We start from the raw sequence: 13,166 nt of genomic DNA, 5'->3' as shown, positions 1-13,166 counted from the left end.
CTATTTTATCGCATTGTCTACTGTGTCAGCTCTGTCTTCCATTTTTATCAATCAAAATGTGAAACTTGAGAAGTTGTTCATGATGTTGGATTATGTGGGTTCATAATAATGAAATGGAATATGGGTGGGTGTGTAAGATATGTGTTATATGTGTTTATATATGTATATGACCAATTTATATCTATCCATCCATCCGTCCATTCCCCCATCTATCTTTATATATTTTATCCCAAGAAATTCATTCCTTAAAGATAACGTCTATGCATTAGGAAATGGATGTCATCTACAGGAATAGATATTCATATACTGTACTTCTGTTTTAAGGAAATCTCAGTTCTTTCTTTCTTGGTTTGTTCTTGCTTGAGTCTTGACAGTTTACAAACCATTTCTACTATGCTATCACAGAGATTTTTCTAAAGCACAGAGCTTCCATGTTTCCCTTTATGTCCTAAATCCTATGGGATAGAAGTCCAAAATTTATAGTGAATCCACAAAGGAGGGAATCTGCTGTTTTCATAGAATCAACATTAGTCCTCCCCTACTTGGTAACAATGCTTTGATTTTTCTCTATGTAAAGCAGTCTGTCTTCCTGGGTTGCAAATCCTATGAGATATCAAATCAAAGTTTATGTTGTATCCCCAAAGGAGGGAGTCTAGTGCTTTCACCAGACCAGTATCAATCCCTACTTATCTGGTAACCAGTACCTCAGTTTTTCTTCTCCTATGATGCATACAACATCTTTGGGGGCAGAGACTATGTTGGACATGGAACTCACACTTGTCAAACTGCTCTTTACCTTCTGGGCCTTTACATTTTGAGAGAGAAATGAGTGGAAAAGGGTTGTAGTGATTGAATCAAGACTTGAACTCTGCTTACTTCTGGTTAAATCCTCTCATTTTGTCTTAATTTTTTCCTGAGACTCAGATCCTCAGCTTCTACATTGATTCTAAGAGATGTAGCAGATGGTTCCAATTAGCTTTGGTATCGTTGCTTTTGCATAAATAAGAGAGTTCTTGCTATTATTTATAATCAAAAGATCCCCATTAATCCAGTGTTCATGATGGGCTCTTTGCCTACTTCTTCTACTCTAACCACTCAAGATATCCTCCTCTTATAGTTCTTACTCATCTCTGTGCCTTTTTAATGGCAATTCCATTTGCCTGGATGCCTTTTCTGGCAACTTTCCTCTTTATAAACCTACTTATTCTTATCTTTTCCTTTCAGTTGTTTCTCTTGGGAAGTCAATCTTATGGTTCTTAACTTCTCATATTAGAATAGGTTCCTCTTCCACACATTCCAATTGCAAGAAACTTATGCAAACTTTAATCATAGCAATGATACTGTAGGTGATTGCTTACTTCTTTATCAGTCTCCTCCATGAGAAATAGTTGCTCCAGGGGAAGTTCTGTGCCTAAATCCTTGCGCCTTCAGGACCCACCATATTATCTCCTTACAAAAAACATAAGAAAGTATTTGTTGAGTAGTTAATGACTGGGTGTTCTCAGGCTTATTAAAAAAAAAAAAAAAAAGAAAGTTCTAGATATTATAATTATTATATATTAGAAAGCCCTGAAATGCATTTCAAACTTAGAATTGTTCTTCACATGCCCATAAAAGTTAACATTGACATTCCAGTGAAAATCATGGGACATTGGCTGATACCCTGTGTTTGAAAATAGTAAATAAGCCGGGATAACTATCATAACTAGAGGGATCATAGTGTTACTGTCCAAACTGTGACACTTTTTAAAAAGATATTTATTTATTTATTTATTTATTTATTTATTTATTTGAATGCGAGAGAGAGAGAAAGCACAAGCTGTGAGAAGGGCAGAGGGAGAATTCAACTCCTGGTTGAGCAGGGAGCCTGATGTGGGCCTTGATTCCAGAACCCTGGGATCATGACCTGAATTGAAGGCAGACACTTAACAGATTGAACCACACTGGCATCTTAACACTTTTTTGGGGTGACAGGAGATCATGCATATCAATTGAGCCCCAGTGGCACCTCAACACTTTTTTTGGGTGGAGGGGAGATTGTGCATACAAGCCAGGGGACAGGCAGAGGGAGAGGGAGAGAATCTCAAGCAGACTCCATATTTACCCTAAGCCTGACGTGGGGCTTGATCTCACAATACTAAAATCATGACCTGAGCTAAAACAAGATTCGGATGCATAACTGACTGAGCTACCCAGGCGCCCCCAAACACTGACACTTTTGAAAGAGAAAGAGGATCTGTTGTGCCAGGACAACTGTTACAAACTGGCAGTGTATGGCTAAACTAGAATACCTGGTCGTATTAGTTACAATTAACTGACTAGGTAGGAGAGATCCAGCAAGGTAAATATTTCTATAATCACTATTTTGATGGTGATGTGTGCCGTAGAGCAGTATTTTACCCAACATCTTCAGTCTGATTATAAAATAGATATTTAACAGGCAAGTAATAATTGTAATTGTAATTTTGCTATTTATTTATTTATTTTTAGGCTAACATCTATCTAAATTGTTTTAAAGACAGGAGGCCACCCTCCTTCCTACCACCTTTTCTTCAGACCCAGCTGGCTAATGACAAATATTTTAAAAGTGTTTCTTAGGGATACTTTTGTTTATTTCAAAGACATTAATAATATTTGTTTATAATATCTTTATGTTCAAGCTATTTTACCTCCTTGGAAATACAAAAAATTCTTGGATTTAGAAAAAACATCTTTTAGTTTCATTTGTCTTGAAGCCCCATGTTCAGTAAGTTGAATAACAATTTGTCCTAAAATCCAGCACTGCTCAATCTATTATTGATGTGCAAGTGAGGGATCCTTAGGGTGAAGAGCTAAGGACTCCTACTACTAAGTACTCATGAAAAAGGCTTTAAGCATCCCTTGCCCGCCAGTCTCCTCTATTTCCTTCCATATTCTACATTCCTGCCCCAGTTTTGAATGAAGTCTGTGAAAAAAGACATTTGACATTGACTTTACCTTTTGTCCAAATTGAGTGCTTGAAGAAACACGTCTGAGAATATTCTGGTGAACTTTCCCTGACATTTAAAATCTGCTAGGCACTACACTATTCCCAAGAGTTGCTCTGCCATTGGGGCTAAAATCTATTTTGTCTGTCACAAAATGTGGAATAAATTTAGAGATTAAAAGGAGATCTTTAACTCTCTGGTTAGCAATAATATTGTCTCCAAATAGCAATCATCCTTTCTCAGGCATATGCAATGGGGCCCTAGTGGAAATCCATGTAATCTTTGAAAGAAATAAATGTTACTAGTTCAATCATAGAGGAAAGAAATATAGAGAGCTATGAAGTTGGATAACAGAGTAAGTATATATGCCTTTGGAGGGCCAATGGAGCATAACAACAAGAGTGTGAAACCTCTTAAGAATAGTTTCCATTCTTCTGGGGATGCCAGAGAGGCTGATAAGCCTCAAGGATGTCCTTCATAAAGAGGAACATACATTGACATAATCATCTGCATCGTATGCGGTTCCTGGATACTGGAAGCAAAAAGGGCAGAACCATCAGGGAGCAGGCCCAGAAGTGATACAAAGAAGAAAGAATGTCTCTATGTAGGAAGAGATGAGAGTGGATATAGATACTCTGAAAGTTCAGCACAGACCATGTTGGCCTGGGAAATCTGGAGACAGAAAATCAAGGCACATAACACCAAAGTTTTACATACAAAGTTGAGAAAAGTAATTTTGCTGTCATGGTTGTTATGCATGCATAAATTTTGAATTACAGCATTTCCCAAGAATTCTGTGACTACCTCCTTCAATTTAAGTAGATGTGATATTGATATTGAAATATTGATCTTATAAAGTTTTTGTAATTTCTTGCCACGATCCCAGATTTTAAAAACAATATATAAAAGTTATATTATACCTTTTGTTTTTTCCAATGGAAACTACAGTAGAATATCTCCAGGTAGTTTAAAATTCTGTGAAATCCTAATTTATTAAAAATTTCAGCATGTACTCTCTGTCCATAAGAGAAAGAACTGGAAAGGAAGAATCATCTACACTGCTATCTACCTTTGCTACAATGAAAAAAAAAAGTAAATATGCTTTTGAACATATCAGACACTCTCCATAAGTATTTGGTAAACTGAGCACAATTAAGTAGAATGGAATAAGAAACTGGAACAATATCTTAGTTTAAAAGTAAGTTCATTCATATATTTCAACTATGAATAATATCCTAGGCACTTTGGTAAATGCCAGGAAGTCATATATAAGACAAGATTTCCCCTAAAATCTATCTATAAGGGAAGGTAGCTGTAAGAAAGGACAGATAACAATAATTTGCCAAATACCATAAAAAAATATGTCTAAGAAAGTGGTACAGAGGAAATCTGTGTTAGAGAAAGACGAGGTCAGAAAAGTCTTTACAAAGTATGCATTGTGAAGAAATAATGATCAAGAATAGGAAAAGTGCATGGGCGTCTGTGTGTCTCAGTACGTTGGGCCTCAACCTTCTACTCAAGTCATGGTCTCAGGGTCTTGGGATCCAGCCCCACATCTGGCTCCCTGAATAGGAAAAGGGCATTTAGGATGGAAAGACAAATTTATTCAAAAACAAATGAACAAAATGCCAAATGTAAATTCCTGGAAGTATAATTAAATCATTATTGCTATGAGTCCAAAGATTATCCTCAAGGAGGGAGAAAGAACAGATTATGGAGAATTTTTAGAATCTTTTAGGCTGTGATAAGGATGGAGGCCATTCGTCCTAGTAAGGAAAGCTATTACAATATAGACATCTTGAGGGCAGGCCAGGTTGTTTTCTGTATTTAATCCTTAGAATATGAACAGTGTGTAACATATAGATGAGTAGATGAGCTACAGATTTTTGTTTGTTCATTTGTGTTTTTTTGCCTTCAGTGACAGAAGAAATGGACAAGTGATCAAGAGTTTTTACTAGAGTGATACTATTATTAGGTGTGTAACTTAATTCAATATATTTGACTGTAAAGTATAATACATTGAAGGAAGTTTTAAACCTGAGAATCTGGAAAACAGATTAAAAAACTTTAAAAAAAAGAGTCCTTGTAAGATGTAAGATTGTGGATTAAGGTAATAGGAGTGAAGGGGCTGAAAGAGCATGGGTGTGTGACATAGCAAACAAGTAAAGAAATGATATTTGGTAATTTGTTCAAAGTGAGGTCATAGGGGAAAGAAGAAGCAGAAGGTAATTCACATTTTATTATATAAATGATTTAAGAGCATTGCCATCTGAATTAGGGATTGTGAAAGAAATTTGTAGAGGCTCGTGGAGAAAGGAAAGTTCACTTGAGTTCATGTGTTGACATGAGTCATGCTTAGGCTATATCTGAACCCCAAATCAAGTATTTATTTCATCCATCTCAGTAGAAATCAGAAATGGCAATTTATTCTGTTAGCACCAGAGAAACCCAACCTGTGTTTGAATGCACCAATATGCAAGTAGCAACATGGCCACTTTGAGTACCACTTAAAATTTTTGACGTTTTATGTCTATTGGGCTGGCTGTCTTTCTGCAGATATAAGCTGGGTTTTCCCAAAATCGGCATATACACCTCATCAGGTCAAGAAATGTGGACTCTGAGCTGTAATAAATAAAATTAACCTAACAATCACTTTCCAAAGTTGCTATATCAGATATTAATTAATACCTTGCTCTAATTTCTGATTTAGGCATTTGCTTCTTCATTCTGGACAGTTCCTCTCTGTGTTGCATCTCTGGTCTTAGACCTGCTTTGTAATTTCAGTGAAGATACAAGCCTATAAACAACTTTAGAGTTCCTCTGTCAAGAGTTTGAAACCATTGTGAGAATTCAAGGAGAGGATGAGGAAAGGACACAAAAGATTCAATAAAAGGATTAGAAGACAAAGTCTAGTAAAAAAATGTTAAGCACGCTGAACAGACAGAAGTAACTTCAGATAACTTGGAAATGCATTGCTGGGGAATCAGAAGTGTTGTTCAGACAATACGAAAAAGAGGCTGCCATTAAAGCTCTGGCAGTTATTTTCCTCACTTTCACAAGGATTTGCTTGGATTCTTTTTTTGTACTAACATTATAATATCACATTAAAAACATTAGTCACACTTTATGGAGGCATTTATGGATAAAATATAGAGAAATTATTCTAATTTATGTAGACATTTATAGCTAAAAACAACAAAAAAAGCACTCATTTACTAAAGAAGCACAATGCAGAGCTGCATAACTTAAATTTGCATTATAATTTTCAATAAACACGAATTTTGCATAGGAATAACTTTGAATCAGTAGCAATTATATTTTATTTTTGCATATTTGTATGAAAAATAGCACAATAAACTTAGATCTTAAAATTGCCACGAATAACAACTCAAGTTTGTGTGCTATACCAGAGTAGTAATAATCATATCAGTGACAACAAAAAAACAAAAATTTGAGAACTAGCAATAAACTTACTACAATGAGCTTGCTACATTTAAGAGATATACTTTTGAGATTCAGGGAGTTCCATTGTAGTCAAAGTGCTAAGTATTTGTAAAAATGATACCATTATCCTTCCTACCTCACAAAAATCCACATATTTGCATATATGATTATTAATAAAATGTACAAGTGGGAAGAAACTTCATCTTAGATTTTCTCTTGCTATAGCATTTCTCTTATTTTTTTTTTTCTTACAGCAATAAGAAATTTTTGCTTATTGTTTATCTGCAGTTTAGGACCATTTGTATATCTGATGGACATTAAGAATACTTTGGAAAATGTTAACATTTACTATATTTTGCTTAAGATTTAAAGAGATTATACAATCTCCTGAGTCCTATCTAGAGAGCTCATATGAAGAATTTTTATAATTACAGATTTTCCTTTGTGGATTAAAATTCTCCCTCAGAAGCTCATTTCTCCTTTCTTAATCAGTTTTTATTTTATTTTATTTTTTTTAAAGATTTTATTTATTTATTTGACAGACAGATCTGAAGTAGGCAGAGAGGTAGGCCGAGAGAGAGGAGGAAGCAGGCTCCCCACTGTGCAGAGAGCCCGATGCGGGGCTCGATCCCAGGACCCTGGGATCATGACCGGAGCTGAAAGCAGAGGCTTTAACCCACTGAGCCACCCAGGTGCCCCACTTAATCAGTTTTTAAATATCTCTTCTAGAACAGTATTTTTTACAGTCACATTTTTGATGTGTTTATCAAAGTGGGATTTCGAATTGTTGTATGTATAATCTTGATGTTTTAGCTCTTACCATGTCATAGAACCTCTAAGATAGAACTGTATTTTGAAGATGAAAATCTTCTACATAGGTAACATGAACAAGTGTGAGAGTTAAAGACTCTTGGAAGTCCTAATTATAGGGTGGTCTCCATAATTTGTGAGATTTACCTCCAGAAACTTATTCTGGTCCTCACAGCTAATAACAGAGAAAAATTCCTTCATGCTTCTGGTAAGGGAAGAAAAAGGGAAGAATTCTGAAAAATAGCAGAGCATTCTGTTTTTCTTAATAAAACCTGTCCTCAGGAGAAACCAGTTAATCAGAGTCTAACATTCTGGGGTATTACCAGAGCCTAACTCTCCTAGGGGAAAAGAGATACCCCAATCCAGCTCTAGCCATCTTCTCTCACTTAAGTGAAGAGGAAAAAAAAAAAACAAAACTTGAGAAAAACTTGTGAAGTTCATATTCTAGAGACATAGGATCACTGAGACACTGAAATCAGTCATAGACCTATAGATGCTTCTCCCCCCTCTACACCCCAACCAGATTAAAAAAGGGCCTATTTCATCCAGTCCATCATACCCAACTATCAAGAGAAAATTACAAGACCTGTTGAAAGGAAAAAAAATATCTTTTGAAAAGACAAAGCTGATGTCAGAATCAGACATGACAGGGGTGTTAGAATTATCAGACTGGGAATTTAAAATAATTATGATTAATATGTTAAAGCTCTAATGGATAAAGTAAAGAATAGGTGAACAATGTAAGAAAAGAGATGGAGGGGTGCCTGGGTGGCTCAGTGGTTTAAGCCTCTGCCTTCAACTCAGGTCATGATCTCAGGGTCCTGGGATTAAGCCCCACATCAGGCTCTCTGCTCAGCAGGAAGCCTGCTTCCCCCTCTCTCTCTGCCTGTCTCTCTGCCTACTGTGATCTCTCTATCAAATAAATAAATTAATTAAATCTTAAAAAAAAGAGATGGAGGGGCGCCTGGGTGGCTCAGTGGATTAAGCCGCTGCCTTCGGCTCAGGTCATGATCTCAGGGTCCTGGGATCGAGCCCCGCATCGGGCTCTCTGCTCCGCGGGGAGCCTGCTTCCTCCTCTCTCTCTGCCTGCCTCTCTGCCTACTTGTGATCTCTCTCTCTGTCAAATAAATAAATAAAATCTTTAAAAAAAAAGAGATGGAAATCTAAAAATGAATGAAAGATACACTATAGATCAAAAACAGTATAGTAGAAATGAAGGTCTTTGATAAACTTCTTAGAACACTGACCATGGCTGAGGAAAATACATCTGAGCTAGAGGATATATCAGTAGAAACCTCCAAAACTGAAAACAACAAGAATAAAGACTTAGACAAAAAACAGAACTGAATATCCAAGGACTGTTGCAAAACATGGCAAATGGGCTTTGCCTATGTGATTGACTTAAGGATCTTGAGATGGGGAGATTATCCTCAGTTATCTGGGAGGGCCCAATAAAGGGAAGGCAGAAGAGTGAAAGTAAGAGGAGATGTGAGGATGGAAACAGAGGTCTTGTGTGTGTAAGAGAGAGAGAGAGATTGGAAGATGCTACACAATTGGCTTTGAAAGATAGAAGGAGGAAGGAGCCACTAATCTGTTAACCAAAAGTTGTAAATAGTTTGTAGAAGCCAAACAAGGCAGGGAAATTGATTCTTCCTTCAAAGCCTCTGGAAGGTACCACCTGTGCCAACACCTTGATATTAGCCCAGTGAGAATGATTCTGGATTCCAGACTGTTAGAGAAAATATTTGTGTTGTTTAGACTACAAAGTGTGTGACAATTTGTTACAACAGCAATAGGACTAACGTACTTTTTCGTGTGACAGGTGCAGCGTGGCAGGGGGCAGGGACAGGGTACATATATGTATATACTCACATCTATTGCAATTACAAGATGTTGTGAAAACAAAATAAAATAAATTATGAACAGTACTTTTGGCAGCATGGAGTAGTATGAAACTAATTGCCTGTAAGATTAAGAAAAAAGCCCAAAGAAGTAATGACATTGGAATTTATTCTTAAAGAGCATCTAATAAATATGTGGCAAAGCATTCTGGACAAATGAGTTAGCTTAATTAAGGGATGGACTCATAAAAGCATCCAGAAGACATGAAAAAAAGTAAATGTTACCAGAAACATTTTTTTTAAAAGTGTGTGTGTATGTGCATATGTGTGATAGAAAGCAAAAGGGTGGGAGTGGTTGAATTGAAACCAGAGAGTTGGATTTCTAAGGACTTTGGGTTACATGTAAGGAGATTGAAAATTATTGCTCAGGCAATAAGAAAAAGAATCAGATTTCTTAATTTACTATTTATTTTTAACAAATTACCCTCTGTCCACAGTTTGAAATGATGATAATTAAAATTAATATTCCATTGTCCTACTCTTTCCCATCACTGCATCCTGCTTCTTGAGGTCACTTACTTTTGCCCTTTTGTTTTTCTTCCAATATTTACCTTAATCATTTGAAATAACATATTTATGCTCCTGACTTATATTTTTCATTATCAACTTTCATACCTTCAGAAAAAGGAATTTGAAGATGAAGCTCTCTTTCACATACCCCTCCTCCTGCAGTCCTTTCACTGTAATTGTTATAATTAAGTTATAATTTCTTAAAATTAATAGTCCCTTGGTATTTACATTGTATGTCTCCCTTTATAACTGAACCATTGCACTACAATTACATGTCCTTTCTTTTTTGAAAGCTGCTGCTGCTACTGCTTCTTCTTCTTCTTCTTTGTCTTCTTCTTCTGTCTCCATTGGCTCTCTATGTAACATTCATCTCAATTGAACAAAAAAACCATAAAACTTCTCTTGTAAAGGCAGCAAATCAGTTTCTCTCTCTCTCTCTCTCTCTCTCTCTTTTTTTTTCTCCTGAGAAACATCTTACCTAAGGCCTCTAACCTTCTGCTTCAAACTGGACTGGCTGAGCTTTTCATTGTAATACCTTAGTGACTTTATATTTTATCATATAAACTAGGACATCTTTGAGAGTGATAATGTTTTATTAAAGTTACATCAGAACAAGTGTAAACCCAAACTGCCTGGAACTAGCTAAATTTTCTCTGTATCTTGCTTTTTTATTCTCCTGTTTCCTGTGCTACCTCTTTCCTTTTTCTGGTATTTTCATTTGTTTTTATTTGGTTGTACTCCAGGGTTATTTGAGAATCATGCATGAAAAAGTATTCCATACTTCATATTGTGGCTTGCCTTCATATAAAATGTTAGAGGCAGAAAGTCATTTTCTATCAGAATTCTGAAGACATTTCTTTATGGGTCCTATATTTCAAATGGGGAGTTGTCTGAGCCATGCAGATACTCTAGTCTTTGGAGTAATCTATTTCTCTCTTTCAGGAAGATTTATGTATCTTTTGCCTCTGATATTGTCATATATTATTGCATGTAAACTATATTTCTTCTTTCAGGAGGCTTCAATGTTTTGTTTCTACTTATGTACTCATGTATATCATTATGGTAAGGTTTGGTATGGATTTTTCTTTCTAAATTAATTATATGAGGTGGGATCTTACAGTAACAGATATTGTACCACTTACTGTACTCTTCATATAATTCTGTTTTTTTACAGCCATGTAAATTACCATATCCTGTTAGCTTTTGATCTACCAATATTTTGATTTGTTACTGTATATAAACATTCTGTTTTCAATTTTGTGCTATTATCACTTCTCCAAAGAGGTGGTTATACATTTTTTAAACTCACTTGATGTCATTATAAAAGGCTTTGAGTAATAGAACTTAATAAGTGTGCTCAAGTCACCATTTTTTCCCATTTTATTTATTTTTTTCAGCATAACAGTATTCATTGTTTTTGCACAACACCCAGTGCTCCATGCAAAACGTGCCCTCCCCATTACCCACCACCTGTTCCCCCAACCTCCCACCCCTGATCCTTCAAAACCCTCAGGTTGTTTTTCAGAGTCCATAGTCTCTTATGGTTCGCCTCCCCTCCCCAATGTCCATAGCCCCCTCCCCCTCTCCCAATCCCACCTCCCCCCAGCAACCCCCAGTTTGTTTTGTGAGATTAAGAGTCATTTATGGTTTGTCTCCCTCCAAATCCCATCTTGTTTCATTTATTCTTCTCCTATCCCCCTACCCCCCCATGTTGCTTCTCCACGTCCTCATATCAGGGAGATCATATGATAGTTGTCTTTCTCCGATTGACTTATTTCACTAAGCATGATATGCTCTAGTTCCATCCACATCATCGCAAATGGCAAGATTTCATTTCTTTTGATGGCTGCATAGTATTCCATTGTGTATATATACCACCTCTTCTTTATCCATTCATCTGTTGATGGACATCTAGGTTCTTTCCATAGTTTGGCTATTGTAGACATTGCTGCTATAAACATTCGGGTACACGTGCCCCTTTTGGATCACTACGTCTGTATCTTTAGGGTAAATACCCAGTAGTGCAATTGCTGGGTCATAGGGTAGTTCTATTTTCAACATTTTGAGGAACCTCCATGCTGTTTTCCAGAGTGGTTGCACCAGCTTGCATTCCCACCAACAGTGGAGGAGGGTTCCCCTTTCTCCGCATCCTCGCCAGCATCTGTCATTTCCTGACTTGTTAATTTTAGCCATTCTGACTGGTGTGAGGTGATATCTCATTGTGGTTTTGATTTGTATTTCCCTGATGCCGAGTGACGTGCAGCACTTTTTCATGTGTCTGTTGGCCATCTGGATGTCTTCTTTGCAGAAATGTCTGTTCATGTCCTCTGCCCATTTCTTGATTGGATTGTTTGTTCTTTGGGTGTTGAGTTTGCTAAGTTCCTTATAGATTTTGGACACTAGCCCTTTGTCTGATATGTCGTTTGCAAATATCTTCTCCCATTCTGTCAGTTGTCTTTTGGTTTTGTTAACTGTTTCCTTTGCTGTGCAAAAGCTTTTGATCTTGATGAAATCCCAATAGTTCATTTTTGCCCTTGCTTCCCTTGCCTTTGCCGTTGTTCCTAGGAAGATGTTGCTACGGCTGAGGTCGAAGAGGTTGCTGCCTGCATTCTCCTCAAGGATTTTGATGGATTCCTTTCTCACATTGAGGTCCTTCATCCATTTGGAGTCTATTTTCGTGTGTGGTGTAAGGAAGTGGTCCAATTTCATTTTTCTGCATGTGGCTGTCCAATTTTCCCAGCACCATTTATTGAAGAGGCTGTCTTTTTTCCATTGGACATTCTTTCCTGCTTTGTCGAAGATGAGTTGACCATAGAGTTGAGGGTCGATTTCTGGGCTCTCTATTCTGTTCCATTGATCTATGTGTCTGTTTTTGTGCCAGTACCATGTTGTCTTGATGATGACAGCTTTGTAATAGAGCTTGAAGTCCGGAATTGTGATGCCACCAACTTTGGCTTTCTTTTTCAATATTCCTTTGGCTATTTGAGGTCTTTTCTGGGTCCATATAAATTTGGACTCCACTCCAAAACTGCTAGAACTTGTACAGGAATTCAGTAAAGTGTCAGGATATAAAATCAATGCACAGAAATCAGTTGCATTTCTGTACACCAACAACAGGACAGAAGAAAGAGAAATTAAGGAGTCAATCCCATTTACAATTGCACCCAAAACTATAAGATACCTAGGAATAAACCTAACCAAAGAGGCTAAGAATCTATACACAGAAAATTATAAAGTACTCATGAAAGAAATTGAGGAAGACACAAAGAAATGGAAAAATGTTCCATGCTCCTGGATTGGAAGAATAAATATTGTGAAAATGTCCATGCTACCTAAAGCAATCTACACATTTAATGCAATCCCTATCAAAATATCATCCATTTTTTTCAAAGAAATGGAACAAATAATCCTCAAGTCACCATTTTTAAAAATTTTTTGAAACATTTCATTTATTTGTTTGAAAGAGATAGAAAGGAAAAGCAAGGGAAAACAAGCAGAGGGAGAGGCAGAGTGAGCAGGAGAAGCAGACACCCCG

Source organism: Meles meles, chromosome 2 (genome assembly GCF_922984935.1).
Source record: "Meles meles chromosome 2, mMelMel3.1 paternal haplotype, whole genome shotgun sequence".
NCBI classification, from domain to species: domain Eukaryota; kingdom Metazoa; phylum Chordata; class Mammalia; order Carnivora; family Mustelidae; genus Meles; species Meles meles.
Note: the sequence above shows the minus strand (reverse complement) of the source record.